The sequence below is a fragment of the Mus musculus genome, chromosome 13, assembly GCF_000001635.26.
Source record: "Mus musculus strain C57BL/6J chromosome 13, GRCm38.p6 C57BL/6J".
Taxonomy (NCBI): Eukaryota; Metazoa; Chordata; class Mammalia; order Rodentia; family Muridae; genus Mus; species Mus musculus.
The window spans coordinates 84,045,018-84,069,213 of NC_000079.6; the positions used below are offsets into that span (position 1 = coordinate 84,045,018).

Sequence of the window (24,196 nt, forward strand, 5' to 3'; positions counted from 1 at the left end):
TTGTGCTCCAAGAGGTGGTTGGGCCACTTAGTGGTCACTGTGACTTTAGTAAACTGGAGCTGGGCGTGGCCATGAAGTTGACCTTTAGAATGAACGTGAGTGAACCAGAGGCAGGGGTGTTCACTCTTTGCCTGTCTTTTCTTAGGAGCACCTCTCTTCCTGCCTAAGAGACTGGCCCCTGGAAAAAACTTCAACCTGAATACTTAGAAATAATACTTACAGGACATATGTGTGAGGTAGAAAATTGTATTTAACCTTTTTATAAGCACATATAAACTATTATGCTTCTTAATTCTGAAATAAAATAAAATATAAAATAAATAATAATAAAATATAATTATTCTCTTCATGAGGGCAAAGCTCTCCATTTTGTCCCCTTCCAGTTTTGTCCCATAGTCTCTAAATTCTAGCTTCACTAAACCTCCATTAGTTATATTCATCATTAGCTTCTTGTGGTGGATCTGATGACTCTCAATTTTCTCCTATGCAACTGTTTGATTTAACTCTCTTGACCATTTGTTCCCCTCTAAGCTATTCTGTTCCCAAACATGGATTTCCTGAATGAGCTACAGACAATATCCAGCTACACGGGATGCATCACAATTTAGAAGCCTCACACTGAGTAACACTGAAAACCTCCCTTTCCTTCTGTGTCACAGTTGGGGGGGGGCCTCAGAAGGCCTCAGTTTTTGAGCCAGAATAAAGTATGATTCACAAGCGTCCCGTTAGTCCACACAGTCATCAAATCCTGTCTAGTTTCTCCTCAGTACCTTTGAAGCATCACACCTTCATGGTTTTGCCATCCCCTTAACTCTGAACCACACAGTCCCGGGCCACTGTATTGAACAATTTCAAAGTGGATCCTCAGTTGCTCGACTAAGTATACAATATAAATATCCTCTTCTTTTTCTGAGTTGACTAATCATGTGTTAATAGATGAGCTTTTTGGTGAGGTTGGCAGACCATGCTCAGCAGAGATTGGGATGCAGCAAAGCTGAGAGAAGAGTAAGAACGGTCATGGACAGCAGCAAACTGACTAGTAGGAGTCATCCACACAGTGTCAGAAGCTGGATAACGGCAAGAAGCAAAGAGCAGATACCAAGTTTGCTGACAGAAATGCGGTGGCAACAGCAGAGGTCCTGTAAGCTTCGGCAGAACACCACATTTTCTAAACTTTTATTATTTCATCTTAAGTTTTTACAGACAGAATTATGGGATGTTGCCTAGCCTGATGCAACATTTTTCCCTCTGGCATGCAAGTAGCTAGGACTATATTGTAGCCCACGTCCTATTCAGACTGTTTTGAATGAACCAGGCAAACAGTTGATTAAAATATGCAAGCCAGCACCCTTCTTGGGCCAGCCAGCCTCAGAAGAAGGGGAAAAATGTTAAAAATTTGTGCCATATTAGTATATATAGTACTGAACTGTAATTGATCAGCAGATGGCAATAACTGAATAAGCTAGTTAGTGAATAGGGAAAATTTATGTTGAATTCTACTTAACTTTTAGTTTTTCTTCATCTACTTCATTTTAAGGGAGTCTAAGGTAAAGAACTCATTTTTTATCTCATACTCAACTATCTGTCTTAGTTTTTGATATTTCTTTTGGCCTTATTGCTCCCCCTTATATTATACTTTTACTTATTGTAATCAATAATCTATACAAGCTGTTATGCTTACCAAGGATCAGAGAGAGAGAGAGAGAGACAGAGACAGTGACAGAGACAGAGACAGAGACAGAGAGAACACGATACAGTCTTTGGATAGAATAGTAAACTCCTACAAACATAATTAGTGACCAACAAACAATGCACTTAGCAAAGGATATAATTTTACACAAAGCAAATACATTTAGTTTGGCAAATTCTACTATTCCCATAATTGAAGGAGTGCTTTGTTTTCTGCTCAACATCAGTTCCATATAAATCAATCTTTAGGACTGAAAATTTACCAAATCTTAGGTTTTTTTTTTTTTTTTGTAAAAATGTAAACAACAGATAAAATTATTTAGCTTCTCTAACATAATCTACACAGATTTTTCTTTTTCTTTTTTTTTTAAAGACCATTATCATTGGTTAGTCCATGAATTAAAAACGGTTAGAATGTAAGATTGGAGGTTGTGTTTATTGTCCTAATTTAAAGCAACTAAACCTGATGCGAGCAAATGAACATGAGTGTAGAAGCTATTTAGTTTTTCCTTTTCAAGTGCTACAGACTTTAATTTCTTTGTTCTAATTTAGTCCGTAACTGCTTTTGTGGGTCCATTGTCCTTGGGATTTACTCTGAATTCTATCTTTCTAGATATTAAAGAGCTATGAAGCATATTATATGAAATACTGTGAAGTTAAGAGTAATTAATAATGATTATATCATGCATCAATTAATAAATCCATTGCAATTACTTATAACAGCAAATTAAAAAGTGGCTTCACACTCATGGATCAGTGAGAGCTCAAGAAAAGTCTGTATGTTTGGAGAATGGGTGTATGGGTAGTACTTAGTGATAGGACATGAGTATCTTGGCCATAATATGTTTTCACATGTCTTCTGAAAAGACAAGATATTTCCCCCTCATTCCCAAGTTAAAACTTTTGGCGTTGACAAGTATCCCATATCCTAGATCATTTAAAAGTCACCTACTGACTATGCCTATTAATCTGATTTTCTGTAAACATAAACAAACAGACAAGCAAACAAACAAACAAATAAGAGCCTGAGTCACACCATACATACCTGGATTACACTGCTCTCATACAGTGGTTTATTGTTCTTTAGCTTGCCAATAAAATCGCCTTTCTAATCAAAAAGAGGGGAGAAGAAGAATACAAAAAGCAAAGCAGCTATTGGGAAAAGTGAAAAGGAATAGGAGAGATGCTGATTCTGTCTTTCTGTTGGCGGGACTCCGTTCTGGAAAAAGACCAAGGGCAGAGGAGGACATAGTCCTAAGTGTACAGAGAGCTCCAAATGGAAGTGTTCACTGAATCTCAGCTCAAGAGCGTTAGAAACCCATGCCCAGGCTCAACAACATGCTTTCCCATTACAGATCTTATGTTCAGTACTCTATGATGCGTGAGGACCACCTCTGGCCAAAAACGAAGAGAGGGTATGAAAAAAATTAATAAGTAGCTCATTCTAAGTAGTGTTTAGAATGTTTCTATTAATTTTAATTATGTCTGTTAAAAATCAGATCAATACATTTAAACCATAATGTGTCAAGGCAGAAAACATCTATTCTTTGGGTAATATCAGGCACATCAATATGCTATCCACTGAATGTTAAGTCTGTTTTGCTGACATATGAATGTAGAGAGATTGTCTTCAGTCTTCCCCCATGTATTTTGATTGGAATTCACAGTTTCTCCCTACCTTAAGATGAGGACTAATCTAATTCAAGCTCTGCATCTAAAACCTTAATTATAAGTAAACACAGTATTATCTGTAATGCAATTAGAAAAAACAAACAGTGACCTGGAGTCATCTCTGTCCTTCACACTGAGCCGTGAAAGGACTTTGATATGGGCCTAGGGTAGTCATGTTCTATTCCAGAAGAGACTCAATGTGATATTTCTATAACTTTCTGTGGATTCAAACAGAATTTTGTTAAAAACAATTAAAATGGATTTACTCACAAGATATATATCTGAGGCAATCATATGCAGAGAATATCTGTTATTTGTCTCAGGGAAACTTCCACTCCGAGTCTGTCTGTCTGTCTGACTGGTTGACTGACTGACTGTTTTAATTATACCCGTCGTAGGAAATGAAAAGAAAAAAAATCTTTGGATGTGTGTCTTAGTTTGCTTTGTGTTGCTTCCACAAAACAGTGATTAAATGAGGGAAGCCATGCTGAGACCCAAGGTTGGAGCTTGAAGCAGAAACTGCAACAGAGACTATAGCAGAGTGATACTTACTGGTCTCTTCTCTCACTCACATTCATCTACATTTCTTATATAGCCCACTTGCTTAGGGATGATACTGCCCACAGTGGCTTCCTATATGAATGAGCAATCAGGAAAATACCCACAGATGTGTCTATGGACAATCAGATAAAGGAAATTCTTCCCTCTTGCATGGTTTTGCAACAAACATAATTACAAAAGGCTCTGCAGATTGATCCTGTTTTCTCCAGATGAAAGTATCTTTCAGCTTATCTCTGTCTCAAATGATTGTTTAGCAGTGTTTGGGATGGGTTTAGCTAGCTGAGCTATGTCACAGATTTTGGAATATTTCAAGAGAATCAAAATATACATTGTTCTTTACATTTAGGGATATACTGATTTTAATTTAAAAAATAAGATGATTTAAATTAAACCCACAGCCATAAGCATCAGCAAGTGAATGAAAAAGATACTTAGAACCTCCAAGTTCTTCAAAACTCTAAAAGGTTCCACTATTCCGAATGACACCAAAACCTATTTGTGTGATTGTTCTTGCTAATGGCTTCCATGTGTTCTAACTACTTGATGCATTCATTCTGTGTACTCACTTTGCATTTACAGAGCATATTTGTTGAGATTAAAAACTATATAACTAACTGTTCATATTTAATTGTGTAAGTTAAATTCTTACAAGTGTATATACCTGTGAATCTATTACCAGTCAAGATGATAAACACATATTACCCACAATTCCCTTGCCCTAGAGCTTTCTGCCAATACCCTCTGCATGATCTACTTTTTGTTATTACAAATTACTTTGAATTTCCTGAAATACAAAAATGGTTTGTGCCATTCCCATCTTTTATTCCTGATCTGTTATTCTTCATACAGTAATGAAAACTCATTCAATACAATTATGCTGAGAGCCCTCTATGTTGTATAAAGCAATTCCTAAATAAATATAAGCTATTCCTAAATTTTAGGGCTATAGAAGCTATGCAAGTTTGGGCTTTACATGGCTATACAATTACTGTGCATTTTGCCTTTTTTTCCTACTAGTTAGTAGTTCATCAAACTATAACTCTTTCAAGGGTATACTTCTATTTCACAAAATGTTATAAAATTCCAGGGCTGACAACAAATTGCATTTTCTCTTAATTTATGTATATCCATACATTAAAATAATTGATCACCTCAATAAGTAATCACAAACTATTTGGTGACCTTGGTGGTCAAATTATGAAAAATGTCCGGCCTAAATTCCTTCTGGATTTCTTCTGGATTTCATCCTTTTTACTTTTTTTGATCTTTTGTTTCTGTTTGTTTGAGGAAACTATCAAACCTAGATACTTAAAAGTTTTTAAAAAATTAAATTAAATACAGACTTACATCTATATCTACACTAAGAGGAAAAGATACATTTACATAGGAGGAAAATACGTATTCTCTTATTTCAAGTTATTTTTAAAATTATGACTGACTTTTTAAATTTAGAAAATATGGTGATATTCTTCTTTTAATTGAAGAATATAGGACCAAGATGGGACAGATTTTCAGTTTTACTCTAGGAAAATGCTCATATTTCACAGGTATGCCATTATTAATGCTCAACTTCATTGTCATTTTTCATTTGGAACTCACACTGGGAATACAACATGAGAAAGAAATGGGGGATGAAACCAGATTATTATAATTTGCAAGACTAATTATGACTTTGAGTTTTCCTGAATAAGCTAATTCTTTCTGCACTCTGGGATCAGTAAGTACAGGAGCAGTCTCACAAGGGCTTCACTAAGTTTACCACTGCGTATATTTATAAATAAATTTGGTGACACTAAATAGCATTTTAATTCTCTGGTTTTGTTGGGGTTTGCTTCTAAAAGTATTCAAGAAGAGTGAGATACAGGAGAGACCAATGTGGGGGCAAATATTAGCAGTATACAAAAATATATATGTATAAAAATGTCATAGTGGAACCCATTATTCTATATGTTACTGAAATTGGACTTTAAAATCCAGTGCCCCAGGTATGTTCTAACTAAATAATAATAAAAAGGGACATACTAACCATGCATTATGGGCCTAAATATGTTTGTTTTAAATGAACTGTTTATTTTTATTGGCATCACTGGAAAACAGGACTAAAGAAGGACCACAGAGAACGTGAAAGGACAACAGGCAGACAAGAATGGAAGGGAGAGCTGGAAAGGTGCTGGGTGGAAGCAGAAAGGACCTAATAGGACCTATTGCTTATTTCCATGTTTGTTTGTGAAGAGCCTTATGAGTAACATGAAGTGGTTAGAACTTCTCTCATAACTTGAAATCGGTTTGAGATGTTGGTCTGAAGGACCCAGCAAATGCTGATTCCCAGGGCTCCTGTAATGACTCTGTTAACACACCCTTAAGGAAGCCCTTCAACTCTGCCATTCACTGCATGTCCACTCAAGAGGGGTCCTCTATGTGCATTAACTAATTTCCACTTTGTGAGACTTCTTGTTTTGCCTTTACCTCCAATTTTATGCTTGTATTTTGTTCCAAGATAAAAATGCCGCAATAATAGATATGTGTGCCTTTTGCAAAGGCCCGTGTGCCCCAAACAATACAGGGATAAACTATATAATGTCAAAACTGCTTTTCATATGCCTCTAATGCTGATACGTTTTATGAGATAGAAGAGCAAACACTGTCCTCCTCTAGTAGAGATACACAAAAGAAGTAATCAGCTGTTTGTGGAAAAAATTGTGGAGTTTTGTGACAAAAACCAGTTTTTAACTGGAGGAGATATTCTACTGAACATGTCATGTGGCGAGTTTAATGTGCTCTGGGAAACAAACTACCCCATAAAACTTCCTAACACAGCTATGACACCATGACAAGGGACACACTTTCTCATTCATATGACATTGTGTACTGGATGTAATACACTAGGCTTGTGTGCAAGACATATATAATTACTACTATTTTCTTTTGACTTTTCTACCTTAGGTCACTATTTTCTCTATTCTCAATTTATCTAATATTTTAGCAAGGATGTGTTTCATGGTCACTTTGTACTTTCCAGGTAGTTCTTGACTTTGATTAAATAGACATGTAAGCTCACTAGCAGTTCTTATGTGGGAGTGTCTATTGCTACAATAAATACTATTGGATATTCTGTAAAACCTAACTGTAGAAAATAGCATTTAATAATGAGGGAATGGGCTAAAAGGACTTTACTTATAGTGTACCATGCTTTCCTGTGTTATAAAGTGCATTCCTGAAATGTGAACACCTCTATAATAGTCATCTTCTCCATACATCCAGTGCTCGCTCTGCTCTTATGCATGTCTGGCCTCCACTGAAACCAAAAAGATCTTGTTCCCTTATGTGTATGACTGTTCTTGGCCTTAAAATAAACTCTATCACCATGAATGAACCCAGAGCAAAAACAGCTAGTACAGCTACATTTGGGCATATTATCAGGCAAATCCAGTTAGCACATTGTGAAGCTACATTTAAGTACCTAGGGGTTATGACACAAAGTGACAAAATTGAGCAGGGAGTTGAATGAAGCCATCTGCATCTGTCTTCCTGTGCCAACACAAGGAGGTGTGCCTACTGAATGCAGACTCTAACTCTAGGTTTCCCGAAGTGTGAAGGCTTTTTTGAAGTCTTCATGTTCAATATATATGTATATATGTGTATATATACATACACACACACACACACACACACACACACACACACATTTTGATATGCCATAATGGCTTCTGTGGGCAGCAAAGAAGAAGCCTGTGAGCCTCAGAACTCTCATTCCAATCTTTTCAACAACTTCCTGTTATTTCCTCCCAGCCACAGGTGAGTTCCAGGCTCTACCGCACCACAAAACAAAAGAACAATAAGTCCGTCTTTGGGACATTTCCTATGGTTGGTTTTAATTAAAACACAGCTCTCCCCAGTTTGGTGATTTGAATTACTAAACTCTGAAGCTGTCTTAGTAATTTAGGGCTCAGAAAGAATTGTTCCACTTAGAAATGCTACAGATCTGTTGATCATACCAGGGTCAATGTAAACAAATGGCAAATACACGTGTGTTGAATATTTCTCTCTATATATGTCTATGTTTCTTATAAAGTGTAGAAACCCTAGAGCACATACCAAGTGCTATATATTTATGTAGCTGTGGATATCACTTATATATTTGAGATCCTTTTCAAGTATAAATCTATATTTATCTCTGTTTTTTAGAATTAGTATCTGAGGCAGTAAATGCACATTTTGATGCAATACATTGCACTTTGTTAATAATAAATTATTGTATCTATATTCTAAACATTTTAGTAGACAAGTATTTTCTCTCAATAGTTTCGTTGCCTTGGTATAACCCACTATAGTTCATGTCTCCTAGTACTTTTGATAGACATAACTATCATTAATTCTTCTTGTTATATAGAAAGTTATATTTTTCATATTGCTTTTGCTTGCTTGCTTGCTTTGCTTTCAGAAACAAGATGTCACTGTAGAGTTCTGAGCAGCCAGGATCTCTCTAAACAGCCAGCATTAGCTCTAAACTCACTATCATCTGGACTCAGCCCACTAGATGCTGGCATTGCAAGTACAAAAGACCATACCTAGCATTGTTTCATTTTTTAAAAGAACAGTTGTTTCCTTTTAGAAACAATATTTTTTGCTAATTTCAAGCACATACTTTACCTTAAGGTATAGATGCATTATTCTCATTAGCATTAATTAACTGCTATTCTTAAAAAGTACATTTGTGCATTTTTGGAGTTGAGATTTTATTAGTGTTGTTAAGTACTTTAGATTTTTAAATATTCATTTAATCATTTGTTATATATCAGAGTTGAATGGCTTAAAAGTTCTTTTAAATCAATTGCCAGCTTTGTTTTATAAAACCTGTTTCAAAAATTAGTCTACCTCAGTGAAAGAAATACTCTTAATGGAGAGAAGAGAAGAGGAAAGAGCTCACAGGGAGAAAACTGTCAAGTGAACTGATGAGATTTGTTAAATATGGATTCATAGAACTCATATTCACAGATGTACACAATATATTCCTACTGAAATTGAAAATATGTTTTGAAAATCTCCAATTAAAAGTCCTATATCCATGAAGGCATTTTTCATCTTTAAAAATTAAAAGTTAACCACATAACATAATTTTATGACTTTTCCTCTAGTCCACATTTCAAGGTTTTTGACAGGAAAACATGACAAATTTTAGTCTGTAAAAGTTCTAAAGGAAAATATATCACATTTTACCACTTTCAGGAATGTTTGCATACATAAGCTACTGGTTAGCGTCTCTAAATGTAACATACAGTCTTTGTTTTAAATTCATACTGAAGACACATAAGGTTAGCCCTTCAAAGGTATAGCCCATGCTGCTCTTCTGCTGAGTCACTAAGTTGTTTCAACTTAGCAGATAAAATATTAGTAAAACCAAATCTCAATATGAGACAGAGAAAGGGAACCTGTTCTCAGATTTTGGAAAGAAATCATTCTAAAAAGGTCACCTCAAATTCGTGTGTCGCAATGACACATGGTAATCCTTGAGCCCTACTCGTGGCATTGGCATATATGGATAGTAGTATGTAATCTAAGACTGGACCATGCCTAAACTGAAGGGTTTAGATCAGATCACAAATATGCTATGATTTGCACAGAAGTCAATTTAACCTAAAAAGTATTGTTTACATAGAAATTCCAAGTTGTTTATGATTACTCTGTCACAAAGTCTATAAAAGTTGGTGGTTTCTCCTCCAGCCCTTCATATGCATATAAGCCTTTTGTTCCTGCCTTTGCAAGAACTGTGTTTTACTGCTTTCACAAAATTCAGTTATAGCTCAAGTTATTTTAACAAATGATTTTTTTCTCTCTGTTAAAAAAATGGTTCTAAGACAGAGATTTTACATTACCGAGAAAAAGGAGGAAAATTGAGAGAATCCTTTCATTCCCTTCTATAGCTTGCTATTGATGAAAAACAAAAGAACAAATATAATTGGTAGAACAAACCCTACAGGAATTTCTAGCATCATAAACAGGCATATTCTTAATTGTAAATAGTTCGACTTTATTTCCAGAACTTTACCTATATATATGTCGGTCACCTCACCCCAATTGGGCTTCCATTTCAATACTTCAGCCCTATCAGAGTAAACAAGCAATTGTTAGAACAGGAAACCCAGCTGAGGTCTGGGGGCTGCAATCACTCGCCCCTCTCGCTCAATTCCATGCCAATAGCTATTGGAAAGGGAAAGGAAAAGAGGTCTGCCACTGTGGCGCGTGGAAGGAAGGGGGCAGAGGGGCACCACTTCAATCTCCGGGCTCTGGTTCCTTCTCTGTGTCATCAGAGAAAAGAGATGCTCTTCATTCACAAAAGAAAACAAGAAAATCTCTATAATTATTTTTGGCTCAGCTCCATTGAAATCCATTCTCCTGGAAGTATCTCTGTTTTAAATTAAAACAATGCTTAGAATATTCACTCTCTGCTCATGCTTTTTCCTCTCTCAGTATTTCTGCATAGACATCCACCCCACCCCATTTTCCTCTGGTATTCTTTATTTTTTTGGTCTCTCTCTCTCTCTCTCTCTCTCTCTCTCTCTCTCTCTCTCTCTTTCTCTCTCCTTCCCTCTCTGCCTTTGTGTTTTTTTCACTTTTTCCATCTATCATGCTAAATGAAGTTGGAGTGTGAAGCTGCTAACACCAAGCCTCCCAGTGCCTACTGAAGATCTCCATATTTATTGTCAACTGTACAATCTGTCCCTACTTCCATCTTGAAATTTTCCCATCTGATATCACTGTGTACTTCAGGAATGTTGATTTGTGATGTGTTGTTTTGAACCAAAACTAAACAAAAACAAAAACAAAATATCCAAACCACACTACCACCACCAAAAATCAGACTACTCCTTGTGTATCTTATTAATAAAATTAGAATTTACTTTGCTTCCCCCCCCTCTCTCTCTCCATCTAATTCACAAAAGATGGATAATTGCCAATAGTAGGTTGCAGTTATTAACTTCTAGCAAAAAAAAAAAAAAAAAAAAAGCTTAAAAACCACTATTTTTAAATCCAAATTCCATGACTTAGTTGTACGGACTTAAACACATTTTTTTGTATCATTTACTGTGTTTCTCCTTTTCAGATAAAAACTTTTACCACTTTTGTTTCTGTTAAGAGAAAATAATTTAAGCTAGTATAGTTTCTGTTTCTATACTTACTAAAGTTATCATCTGTCTCTCATCTCTCCTGTAACAGTGAGTTCTTTGGGTTCTCCATATGAGGCAAAGATTTTACTTAAAATGACTTACATTTTGTAGAATTCCAATTTCTCAAGGTTTTCAATTCTCGGTAACTGTAGGCAAAATTTGCTGATAAATTTTATATTAAAAGAGGTGATCTCATTCCGAATTTCACTAGAATTAATGAATTCTGCTATTTCTCACTTTCTAATTGCAATAATTAATTTGTGTTCATTTCAAATTCTCAGCACCATCACCCATGAAGTTTGCACCCTATTTAGGGGTGCATTCCTACTCCTGTGAACAATGGCTGGTTTGTGTGGGCAAGTATAAGGAAACCTTATCCACTTCCCCCCCCAACCCACCCGCCCCCCCCCCCCCCCCGCCCTGCACCAGTTTGGCAAATGAAACAGAATACTGACAGTTGCCCAGAAGTGAAATGTCTCTGAGATTTCCTATCTGCCCAACAACAAGAAAGCAACGTGTAACTGTTTATTAAGAAGAGTTTGGGAATCTATTTATGAGACTCCATAAGAACCCAGATCATGGGGCTGTACTTGATTTACCAAAGTGGGGTAACCTCCTACACACACACACACACACACACACACTGTTGTTAATTACACTGTAAACATTTAATACACATTCTTTTTGTCCTTTGCCCTTTTCACAAGGAAAGGTGGCAATTTATATGTACTCTGGCTCATTCTTCTCATTGTTTTATTTCTTATTGTTCTGGCTTTCTTTCATTTCAGTGAAAAAGAGGCGGACATGTTTGGGAAGACAAAAATGTTTACCTAGTTAATATTTTCATATAAAGAAAGTCTAGGCACCTTCTACATTGTTATATGGCCTTTGTTGCACCACTAATGTGGAAGCTGAATTTTAATTACAAAATACCGTGAAGGGAATGCAGTAGGAACACGTAGCCCTTGAGTGTTAGCCAAATGACAGCAGGTTTAATAGCAGGAATGGCTATGCTTGGGATCCATATGCATGTTCAACTCACACATTGAGGCAACGCAATAAAGCAGAGAGAAAGCAGCTGATACACAAAAGGGACCGTCTAGACAGTGCCCCATCAGTCTGGCTAAATTTGGTGCTGGCATCCCCAATGGGATTGTAATATAATTGTTCTGGTGTCTGCGTTCATTCCCCTTGTCAAACACCATTCCAAAAACACATCCTTCTCCCCCCAATCTTTCTTCTTCCACAAACATGAAACCCAAACTATACAGTGCTGGAGAGGGCATGAGATGGTCCAGGCCCAGGAAAACATTACAATTCAGCAGAATTGCACTGTTTAATTTCCTTTTTAAAAAAAAAAAAATTTCCCTGTTAGATAACTCTGATGTAATTAATTTCACTGAATCTTAACAATTTAAAATTACAGAAAAAATTTAAATGCAAATATAAACAGCCTTAAAATACTGAGCATCATAGATGAAAGCAAACAGGCCTTCTATTCCTTTGTACTCATTAACCTCTGTTACAAAATTTAACAGAAATCAGAGCTGTGGAAGTATAGAAAAGGACATGGATCATAAATCCTAATGAGGAAAAGGCTAATGAAAACAGGGTTAAGCAAAAGCACAGAAAATATCAATTGTGTGGGGTTTTTTTCTGTCTTGAGTTTAAAGCCACTGTATTTTCTTTCTCTCTAGACAGCTCATGAAAGTTACATTTCTGTGAACTTGTGAAATGAATGATTTTATGTCTTTGGATTTTTAAAAGAGAAATCAGCAATCTACTTGCTCATAATAATTATTAATTTATATTTTAAAATATTCTAGTTTAAGAAATCAAGAAAAATGAAAATCATTACTTAAAGAATAAAATAAAATATACATCATTAAAATGAATAATGCATAGATTATTGATAGAAATGTTTATAATCTAAAAACTTCCAAAACACTGGAATTAAAACTGTCAGAACCCACCGCCCCCAATGAAAATGCAGATTTGAAAGTTGATAATAATCTAACTGCATGCAATTATTTTGTTATCTATGGACACTGTTGAGATGTTTACATTAATTAAGAAGCCCATTTTTATAGCCATTTTTTAATACCCAGAAAAATGAGATTGGGAAAGAAGCTGGGCTACTGAGTGGGTATGTATTCCTGAGAGTGTGTCTGGATTTGTTTTTCTGTTTGGGGGGCTTGAATAACCCGTCCCTGGTGCAATAAAGAGAGATTTGTCTCCCTGCTTTCTAGCACTTTGGTGATGCTAGAGTAGGGTGCCAAGTAAGTTAAGCAAGTCTCCCATCCGCATCAGGAACCACCTTAACCTAGAGAGCTATCAAGGAAAATACTTTGGGATCTAGATGCTGGCTTTGACCAACTGTAGGAGGCTAAGAGGCAAACAGACCCACCAAAGTCTGACAAAGGCAAGAAGTCCCTGAAGACACAAGGCAAAAAGACAGAGCAACAACCCCATAGAAAACTACACTTACAGCAGCTCAGAAATACACAAATACCGTTTAGAAATGGCCTAAAATTCTCACATGGGAACAAAAGGTTAACTATATGATTAAGAGATATATTGTTCTGTTTTTGATTTAAAAAAAAAAAAAGAAACACAATTTGTGACTTCATATTTTTTTCCTTTCATCTTATAAAATTCTCATTCTGAATTTGAGCATGGGTACGAGAAGTACGGTAATTAACAGAGTCAACAATACAATATTTTAACAGAATATCCACCTGCAGCTGGTTCTTTGCTTATAATTGTTTCATTATTCATTTTATTTCTTGAGCACGCACTGGTGGAAAGCAAAAGAAAGGCATACTGTAGGCCTCCCTGAGATGAAACACTGTAGCAAAAGCTGAGTTTTATACTTGGTTTTCAAACTATTGAATAATATCCTATGAGACCTCTTAGGTCTTAACTGGATTAAAATGAATATATTTGTGCTCCTGCTCTTCAGTTAACTAATGTGCATGTGAATTGACGCTGCGAGGGAGCCACACTGAGAGTAGATGCAGGGGACAGGACGAGTGTCGCTGTGCAAAGGAGTGAGCAGGCTGCCTTTGCCTCCGACAAAATGAAAATGAGCAGGCCTTGGGGTCTGGTGCATTTTGTCGGGGCCAGAAGAGCAGCTGAGCTGAGGGATGAAGGGGGAGGGGAAAGGGTGGTGGTAAAAGGGAGGTGGAGAACAGGGTGTGGGGTGTGTGTGTGTGTGTGTGTGTGTGTGTGTGTGATCACTCTGAGGTTTTAGTTATGACTGTGGTGCTTGCGGTTTTTGTTTAGTTGTCTCGCAGCATAAACAGCCTTGAGCTTCAGGTTCAGGGTGGAGTGCATGCAAAGGGAATGTCAACGTAGTTCTCTTTCTGTCCTTTCCCCGTGGTTGCTACTCAGAAAACTGTGGCTGGGAAGGAGTGGGATGGGGGGGAGGTGAAGTAAAGAGAAGGGGGTCTGTCTGCAGCTGCCCCTCTCACACTTGAATAAAAGAACTTTTTTTTTTCAGGGGTAGGGAAGCTGTGAATACCTTTCCCAATAAGAGATGAGGCATATTGAAAACTATATTAAATTACCCTGATTAACAATTTAGCCACGAACAGGGGAGCTTTGGGAGATCTCTATAGGCAGGACTGGGGGCTATTCATGCCAGCAGCTAAGAGGTCGAAAGGTTTCTGAAGTTCACAGGCTCAGAGCCTTTGTTATGCTAACAGACAATCTCAAATCAGCTGCCTAGTGGAGTGTGAAATATAAATGATTCCTTGAGAACTTCCAGTAAGTTGTCACTCTTGCTCTCCAAATACCAGGACAGGCTGCTAATTTCTAGCAGACCCTTTTGCAACATCGCTAGCCCTAAATGAATGCCTTTGTAGTTCAAATAATCTTTTCAAGGGAGCTGTCCTATCATCATAGCCCAAACGCATCTTGGTTTTGACTATTAAATGAAAATCAGAGTTCAGCCCTGCTTGACTTTTCCAAGCAGCCGATGTTTGGGAAGGGTAGAGGCAGCTCTCATGCACAAGAAGTTAGCACCCACTGCAGGAGGGCCAGGGCATTAATAACAGCTACAGCCATGACTACCCCAACTCCAACCCCCACCCCTACCCCTACCAGGAACAAAGCTCCTGGAGAGATTTACAGGGGGCTCCCCTCAGGCTGGACTACCTTCTTCTTTCAACCATACCAAGTCTTCTCTGATTTATGGACCCTCTGTCCAACAGGACAGCCAGCTGACCTGTTAGCATCTCACTGGTCACTTTGAAGCAGCAACCTTAGGGATGAATATATTCATTCTTTAGGGCAGATGAGGCCAAGAAGAAGAGGACAAGGTGTATGTCCAGGCTGTGCCCTTAGTATCAGAAGCTTGTGCATATTTTTTCCTTTTCCCATAAGTGTAAAAGCATGGCTTAAGGTCTTGGGTAGAATCTGTGAGCATGTCCAGAGAACTGTCTTAGCTCTTCACATCTGAATCTCAAAGCTTTGAAAATAAGGAAAAACACTACCAGTCCAAACCTCATATAAGTTCTGAGAGCAACAATGAGAATGTACTAAGGGAAGTATGGCCAAATCAAGCGATCTAGTAGAAAAGGGTAGGGCCAATTTAAAAAATAAAGAAATCACAGAAGAGAGGGCAGAGCAAAGGCTGAGAGGCACCCGTCTCCATGAGTCTGCACAGAGAAACAGCAGCAGGCAACCTGGCCCTTAACATTTGGGGAGAGGATTTCTGACTTCACGGTCCTCAACTTTTTGTTGAAACACTAAAAGGTCCATAACATCTCTGAATTCTCCAAATAGGGCAAGGCTGATTTCTGGGGCAAATAAAAAGTGTGTGGGGAGGGGGGGGGGGGAATCAGATGATTGTATCTCTGAATACATTCTCACAGTAAGTTCTTAAACATGAGGTAACATGTGAGCAATAAATTGAAGACGCTCTCAGAGTCTTAGAAAGAGATCTATCCATGCAAAGAGCTGAAGGCCGGCATGCTCCTCATCCTCTTCCAACTACAATTTCTAACTACTGTTGCTATAGCAACTTATGTAAACAAACACTTTTTTCTTTCTAAGGTAACTAGGACTTAGGACCATGCATTAAAACATAAATGACTGAACAATATGAATGGCTCGGTATCTCCCAACAGCTTAAATGTTATATAGCTATGCACTCAAATGTTATTTTTTACAAATAATCAGTATACAAAGTCAATCTGAAAAGAACTCTGAGATTTAACTCGGAGGCTTTAGTCAATATAGTGTAAGGTACTTTTCAATTATTATTATTGTTCAAATCCTTATTTCAATTTTTAAAATCTGCAGGTAATATTGTTTGGGAGAATTAGTTCAGATCACTAACATTAAAAAGTAAAAGTTCATAGTTTCTTCAGTCAAATGTTAGAATTGAACAATAGCTTGTTGCTGACCTGCTCAGACCCTTCTCAGAGGGACATAGAGCAAACTTGTCCCCCAATTTCAGATAGTAAAGTGATGAGCTCTGAATTTCTGAATTACAAAAGGCAGGCAGTATTGATCAAAAAGTTGAGTGGATGTGATACAATTGCTTAAACTCAAATATTATTCCCTTTCTACTTAAAAAGAAAGAAAGAAAGGAAGAAAAACCTAAGTCAATATTAAACTGTAGGATGTCTACCTGCTGCTGACACATGCAGGACATTCAAAGGAGAAGTGTTTGCCCTGTGCTTTCCAAATTCTTATGTCACCAATTGCACATGCCCTCTCTCCTTAACACTTCAAAACGGGGGAGGAAACGCTTTTGTGTTCAAACTGCAGAGAAAAGGTTTGTGAGTTGAGTGCCATGTATGCCAGCCATGTGTGCCAGCTCCACTCTGGGGAGCTACTGTTTCTCCCCTGCAGTGGTTTTTCTCTGTCCACGGCTTTTGCACATCTTAAACTCTGACCACTTGGAGAAAAGCAGTGGTTGAAATGAGAAGTTGGGAAAAATCGCATCAAACCTGTGTTTTACTGAAAAATGGGAAGGAAGAAAGCAGTGTGGGGCCACAGAGCCCCTGCAGTTCTCCATACACACAGAAAGAAACAGAAAATTTACAACGCTGCTCCTTTTCCTTCTGCTTAACTAAATACCTATGATCTGAGAGGAAGAGAATTCGTGTATTTAGAAGTTTCAAAGTTGCCATGTCACTGTGGTGAGGGTTTCTGAACGTGTGTGTTTGTGTGTACATATGTGAGAGTTATGTTTGGGGAGAAAAGGCAGACAGGGGAGGAGGCAGTGCAGACAACTTTACTGGCATATTAATCCTTTACAAAGCAGCAAATGAATGGTTCAAATAGACATTTGTTTTCCTGAACAGGTTCTGTATAGGTCTCTTACAAGCTGTGGCACATGCTTCATTTATATGTATATTTATTTAGAATGGTGGAGAATAATAGGTGTAGTTTGTCTATAGTGTAGTTATTATTTAAAATCCAAAGACGTTACGACTTTCTTTGTACTCCAAACACAAACACAAAGGTGTTTTGGATATGCCTCTTGCTTACTTTGAGGACTAATTAAAAATAAAGATAATATTCTAACTATTGAGCCTTAGCAAGAGAAAGAATGAGTCTGAAAGGCAGGCTGACTCCAAGATGGCTGCCTCTCCCTTCTTTTCCTCCTCACTGCCTGTTTCCCACATGGAAATTAATGTAATAGTTTGTTTGAGAAGCATACTGTAGATCATTAGCAAATGAAGCAGCCTTTCTGAGGCACCAGTGTCTGCCTGTAGAATCCTTTCAGTGCCGTGGAGGTATGGAGAGATTAAAATGCAAGCATTTAAATGCACTGAATTCATGCACAATGACTACACACACACATGTACGCTCCAATGTGTGAACAACACACACAGTTGCAAAACAAATCAAAGGCCCAGCACATCCCTAATTTCCAGGATGGAAGGTAAAGGACAGCCTGGTTACCTTTTCCCAAAGGTTAGCAAGGTTAGCAAACGCACCATTCATGGACCCTTTTTTTTTTTTTTTTTTTTTTTTTTTTTTTTTTGATATATCTTACTGATGACTCTCTTGTTAAGCAGACTTCTGAAGTCTGTGGAGACAAGATTTCCATAAATTATCTCTCTACTCATCTCATGCTGCTACAAAATGCAAAGCTAATTTTTTTGTTTTTCCTTTTTTTTTTCTTTTTGAAGAGAAAATAGGAAGCGTGCATCTTCTTGACAAACATGCTAAAGGATTATGATCACTAGGAATTACTACCACTAATTATAATAAATATGTATTTTAATGGTAAAATCCCACCCATAAAGCCAAATTTAAAATAATGTAGGGAATAAATAAAAATATAATTGGTGTTTTCGAGTACATTCCTAGCAGCTACTAGAGTGCCCTGCACACAGAACAATGTCACTGGTTGGTTTAGTTCTTATAGGAAATATATTTAAGCACACACACACACACACACACACACACACACACACACACATACAACCCTTTATCTAAAAGCCATCAGGGGACAAGCACTCAATACAACTTAACAAGCAGGGACTGATAAGATAACATTTATATGAGGTCAGAAGTCAAATGCCAGTCAAAGGCTTTTAACCTCTTGGGTCATAAACAGGAATAGTTAAAAGTGAGAGGTGGTTATTTATCGGATTTTAAAGGTACCTGATCATTGCCAGAGAATCACCAATGATGAAACTAATTGGGATTTATAGAAAAAGAACTTTGTAGCTATTTGAAGGAAATTAACCTACAAACCCACGGTTCTTCAATTGGCAGAAAGAAAACAAACAAAAAAGCCCTTGTTTTAGACGCAAAAATCAACCCACTGATTTAAACAGATTTGATAACAAAAACCTTGCTGCTAACAATTCATGAATAATATTCAGACTTACTAAAATATAGTAAAAGATATATTTTTACCAAATTGTATATTAATATTCTTAAAGAAATAGCCAAAAATTCCACAATTCCTTTTCTGTTTTTGTTCTTGTTCTTTTGTAAGCCTCCAGACCCAATATATCAGAATATAATGCCAGACTCACAATGTCCCTGTCCCCAGAATGCTATGTTTCACAAATTTAAGATTATAAATATTCTAATAGCAATAATTTTTAAATATCAGAAAATTGAAAATTGAAACTGCTTAATTAAATTTTTATCTCAATCTAGCCAGACAAGCACATGTTTTCTTTTATTTCCTGCAGGAATATTTTTCTTTGTTTTGATCTCTCTCTCTCTCTCTCTCTCTCTCTCTCTCTCTCTCTCTCTCTCTCTCTCTCTCTTTCTCTCTCTCTCTCTAGGTTTACATTCCAAACTCCCAAGCAGTTCCTAGTCTCTGAGTCCATGCTTCTTTATATTTTCAAAGCACACCGCCCCTATTTTCTTTTGCAATCAACAAAAGCAGGTCCAGATAGTTCTTTCTAGAGAGAGAAGGACTGTTGTTAGGCCTGCCAAGGCCCACTGTTTCTTTAAACAGAGTCCACAATACACTAGGCGAACATTGTGGATTTAAAATGCTTTTAAATATTTATCACCAGTATTTTATCATCATATCCAAATGACACCTGGAGTGCACTCACCTTTATTGACAATCTCTGTTCTGAAAGTCCATTTGCTTCCTTAAAGCCCCCAAGCAGAACAAGGACTACCCGTTTTCATTCAGTTAATGTTTAGTAAAAATCCAAGCAACCTTAATCAGCATGCTGATTGCATCGTCAACTAACAAATAATTTACTACTCTGAGCATTGCATTCCATTAAAAGCTCATTAAATTTTCTGTTCTCCAATGGGAGGTTTAGCTTTTGAACTGCATGCTTTTGCTTCGAATGTTCATTTATTGAATTTTTATAAAATGTGGGGGTTTCCCCCCCTCCACTAAAGTATAGGTGAGTATTTCAATACCTATAGACTGTCAACACACAAAAACCACAGCCCAGGGCTTGATCATGTTTGTTTTGATTTACACAATCTTTTTAATAAAAAATCCTGCACAATTGCTTGTACTTTCAAGACTCTGAAATACCTGTCTTTATCTATGGTCATAAGGAACCAAACATAACCTCAAAAAACACCAATACCTATTATAAAATTTCAAATTCTTTTTTAAAAGTTTATGATCTTCTTTCCTATATATTATAGCTATTGTTGTATTTATTATGTTATCCTCATATATTATGTTATCCTCATTGCTGCCTACTGATTCGAAGGGGGACAATGACACTACAAAGCTATTAAATGACAAACTTTGACAGGGCGACCAGTTACCCACAAAAAAATGTACATTTGCTGGGGTTTGCACATTTCCCACATATCCCTAGTCCTCTGATTTGTTTTTATGCCCAGACTCATCAAGAAAAGGGTATATTTATTATTTTTAATTTAGGGAAGTGTAGAAAATATTAGACCACAAATTAACATGCATCTTTGGATTGCTAATTGTGCTCATTGCAAATTTGGGTCATTTTGCATGAGTGAGTCTAATGTGGGGCTTAGATTGCCGTGCAGCTCAGTGGATTCCTGATTCCCCTCGCTAATCCTGAACTCAGTGATTGTGTCAGGTGCAGTTCTGTGTGCTCTAGCAGCTGGCTCATCCTCATCAATGCAAATAAGGCAACTCCTACAATCAGAGCCTCCCTCGTGAGTGTGAGGCCTGATTGCTGAGGGCAGGCGAAAGCACTACACAGACTCTCACTTTCAAATCACGCTAAGTGACAAGAGGACTGCAGTGTCCCTCCGGTTCAAAATCAACCTTTGGAAAACAAGACAAGAAGGCAATGGCTGCAAATGAGAGAAAAGCCCATGTTGGGGAAGTAAACTTGTTTAGGGGCATTATTTAGATATAGATATAACATAAAGTGCATTTCAACAAATAATTGTTTAGCTCCCATTCTGGGCGGCCTTTGTTTTCAGAACTGCAGGGGTATGCAAAGGTAAGAGAGACATGGGCCTTGTCTCCAAGAAACCCTATGGTTTGATTGCAGAAAATTGTAATGATTCAGATAATAGCAGAACTATTATTAAGGAAGAGTCACTAAAATCTTAAATGAGAACCAAAAAAAAAAAAAAAAGACCAAACAAACCATACTCTCAATAGAACTATTTATAGAGGAAATTATGGGGAAAAAAAGTTAAGTGTAAGATTTTTTTGGAAGCTTCCCGTTCAAATCCCAGCCTTGCTACTTGATCAACTTTCTTTGCCTTTCTAAACTGCTGCATCACCAGCTCCCACGCCTAATGCCCAGGGATCTTGGAGAGTGAAATGGCATTCCGTAAGGAGCGCACCACCTGCTTGGCACCTAGTAAGCGCACAATAACGTCGTCAGCTGTGATTGAGAGTATCTCCTCCTTGGCACACAAAGGGAGGAGCAATACAGAAGTGACAATGCGCCGCCACTGTTTGAAAGACATTTATGGAATCTTGCTTGAAATTCCCATGTTGTAATGTAGCACTCACCCTGTGAAGAGGGGGAAAATACTTTGAACGCTAAAAAGCCCTGTGTCTCTCTCAGTGGTCTGGCCAGTCCTGGCAACTCGGCTCATAAAGGAGAGAACAAGAAATCTCTGTTTTTCCTTTTCTTCTCCTCCAAACAAGTGTGCAGACTTCCCTGCACTTCAGCCCCACCCTCTTTATTTCCCGACCTGATCTATAAAGGGGGATTAACAGCAGCATGCTGCTTTGGCATAGAGCAGATTCTGGTTGAGGACCTGTCGGTGGAGTTTAATGAACACAATTTTCTAGGATTGTGAGTGCATATTTCTAGGTGCATGCTGGGTTCCAGCGCTGGCTCTTGAGACAGAGGAGCGGGCCTTTGATCAGGCTTATGTGCTACTCCAGAACACAGAGAGAGGTTAGAGAGGAAAAAGTCTCCCCTTTTTCCTCATCCATAATTTGTAGATTCAGATTGTAGAAAACTTCTCCTGGTCCCCAAAATTGAGCTGCAATCACCATTGTGAGGATAAATAGTACTTCTGGGTAGCAATACATCTGTTTTCTCTCTATATAGAGGGTGTCTGGCAGGGGTGTGTGTGGTTGGCATCCTTTCCCTGTTGAGAGTAGGATGGAGTTAGTTAACCTTCCTGGGGGAGGTTGGGCCTAGACAACATCATAGACACCATATCCCCCCTGGAGTTACGGAACAATAAAAGTGCTTCCTCTGCCAAACACAACGAATGGCCTGTGGCTGGATATTAGCAAACAGTGAAATACGGGGACAAGACAAAAAAAGAGAGAAGAATGGAAGAAAGAGGAAAATTGTGTTAAAAGCATAGAATAAGACTTATCTTCTCCTGTAGTTTGCCACAGAAGGATAGCCATCCAGTCCTGTCTTGATTTTTGCCAGTGCCAGTCAAGCAATGAGGAGGAGAAGAGATTTTGATGTAATGCCAAACAGGTCAGTGATGAGGCATGAGGTCTTTCAAAAACAGCAGAGGTTTTAATACCTTGGAGGGGGGAGAGCCTGTGAAAGAGGGGAAGGAGTCGGATCTTTTGCCTTTCTGCTCAGGACTTCTCCTCTTTCTAATAGGATTAACAGATATTTTCCTAAGTAGAAATCAAAATGTGTCAAATCATCTGAGACAGTCAATTTGCTCACAATGCCCACATTCCACAGTACACAGGCAGCACTATTCAAAACCCACTTCATTTCAAGACACACAAAGCAGCTGAGAGGTAAACATTTATCGTTGTAATCTTACCCTCTTTTCAGACTGTTGAATTTTTCTCAAAGATGGTCCCCTCCTCTTTCACTGCCCCCCCAACAACCCCCCCCCCAACCCATCTATCTAGTACAAAAAGACATGACTTCCTGGCAGGATCTGGGTCTCTGATCCTGATGACGCAACTCGTGTATTCTCTGGAGGAATATAACCATATCCTCATGGAACAGCTCTCTTACTTCTATATGCCTCTCTTCAGTAACCTAGTGGAGTGGAACTTTTACTCTGGATATGGCTGTTGTCTTCCATACCAGAGCTATAGAACACAAAAATTGTATCTCCTTTATTTAGACCCATCTAGTGGTGCTATTGAGGGAGGTCAATGTTCCAGCCTCCTTGGCCTGAGAAACCCACTCTTGATCTACATATGCAACTACATTTCAACCAAGGTTTGATGGTAATTTTCAGGATTCCTTCTATTAAAAAATTTAATGTATTTCCATCTAAACATGTACCTTAGTAAAATCATATCAAGAAGGATTGTGAAGTTAGAGAATTAAGAAGTGCTACCTTGCATTGGAGTGAATAATAAATTATTTCCTATTCTCTTCTATCTCTATGCTGCTCTGGGATTGGCAGCAAATACCTTGGAATCAATGTCCATGACACTGTGGATTCATATGCTACTTCTAGATCATTTAAAAGATTGACAAGTTGTTTACTCTGTTGGTTGGCATTAGTTTGGAAATGAGTTGGTATGCTCTACAGGTTTATATTTAGCTTATGAGTAATCTTTATTATTTCGGCTCTTATCTGCACTGGGTGCAGAGATAAGATTCAAAGAATCACTACTACCACAGCAAACAGGCTACTTTATACTTTAACATTTTTCATAAAACCATACCTTGTTCTCAACCCTATCACTGCAGCATTGAATATTTTCTCCTGATAAGGCAAATGACACTTTAGCCTTAGTTAATGTAAAACAGGGAAGTGCTAATCTCATTTTCAACATGTCAACTCTTCCAGGTGGGGTATTAATACGCAAATCCCCTGCTAGCAGACTCAACAGAATCATTCTGGCTGTAAAGGAAGCCCAAACCTGGTAATTTTTGCTTTCGTTTATTGAATGTGCTCAGATCTGTCTCATTCATTGAAAAAGGTGTAACAGTAGATAAATGTACATAGAGAAACAAAGAGATGTTGGCAAACTATTGACTGAACTCTGTCATCAGACACTAGTTTATTCTAAAGTATTCATACACTACAAACATTTGAGTATGTTTGATGATAAATAGCAACCAAGTAAGGTATATTTAAAGGATGTCTGTGCTGTGTAATTTTGCATCCTAGAATTTCAGACCAATGTCATTATTTGCTTCATTCAGTTATACTGTTTTATTTTTATTTTTTGAAAGGATTTCATGTAGCCCAAAGTAGCATTGAATTCACAATCTAAGGATAACCTTAAACTTCTGGTCTCCATG

The 24,196-nt window shown here is 37.6% G+C and overlaps 1 long non-coding RNA gene across 1 annotated transcript in view, besides 1 other annotated feature; it reads right to left on the bottom strand.

Moving 5' to 3' along the window:
* Positions 1 to 19,757, bottom strand: part of Gm17750 (predicted gene, 17750) — a 39,478-nt gene extending 19,721 nt beyond the window's left edge. The window contains exon 1 of the long non-coding RNA NR_131220.1: positions 19,634 to 19,757. This is a non-coding gene — a long non-coding RNA (predicted gene, 17750). The remainder of the gene's footprint in view (positions 1 to 19,633) is intronic.
* Positions 13,214 to 16,057: an enhancer, noted in NCBI's record as "VISTA enhancer mm1660". NCBI's record gives its function as "enhancer in: neural tube[4/5] | hindbrain (rhombencephalon)[4/5] | midbrain (mesencephalon)[4/5] | forebrain[4/5] | cranial nerve[3/5]" and the evidence as "EXISTENCE:transgenic organism evidence [ECO:0001131][PMID:17130149]".
* Positions 19,758 to 24,196: the final 4,439 nt, after the last annotated feature.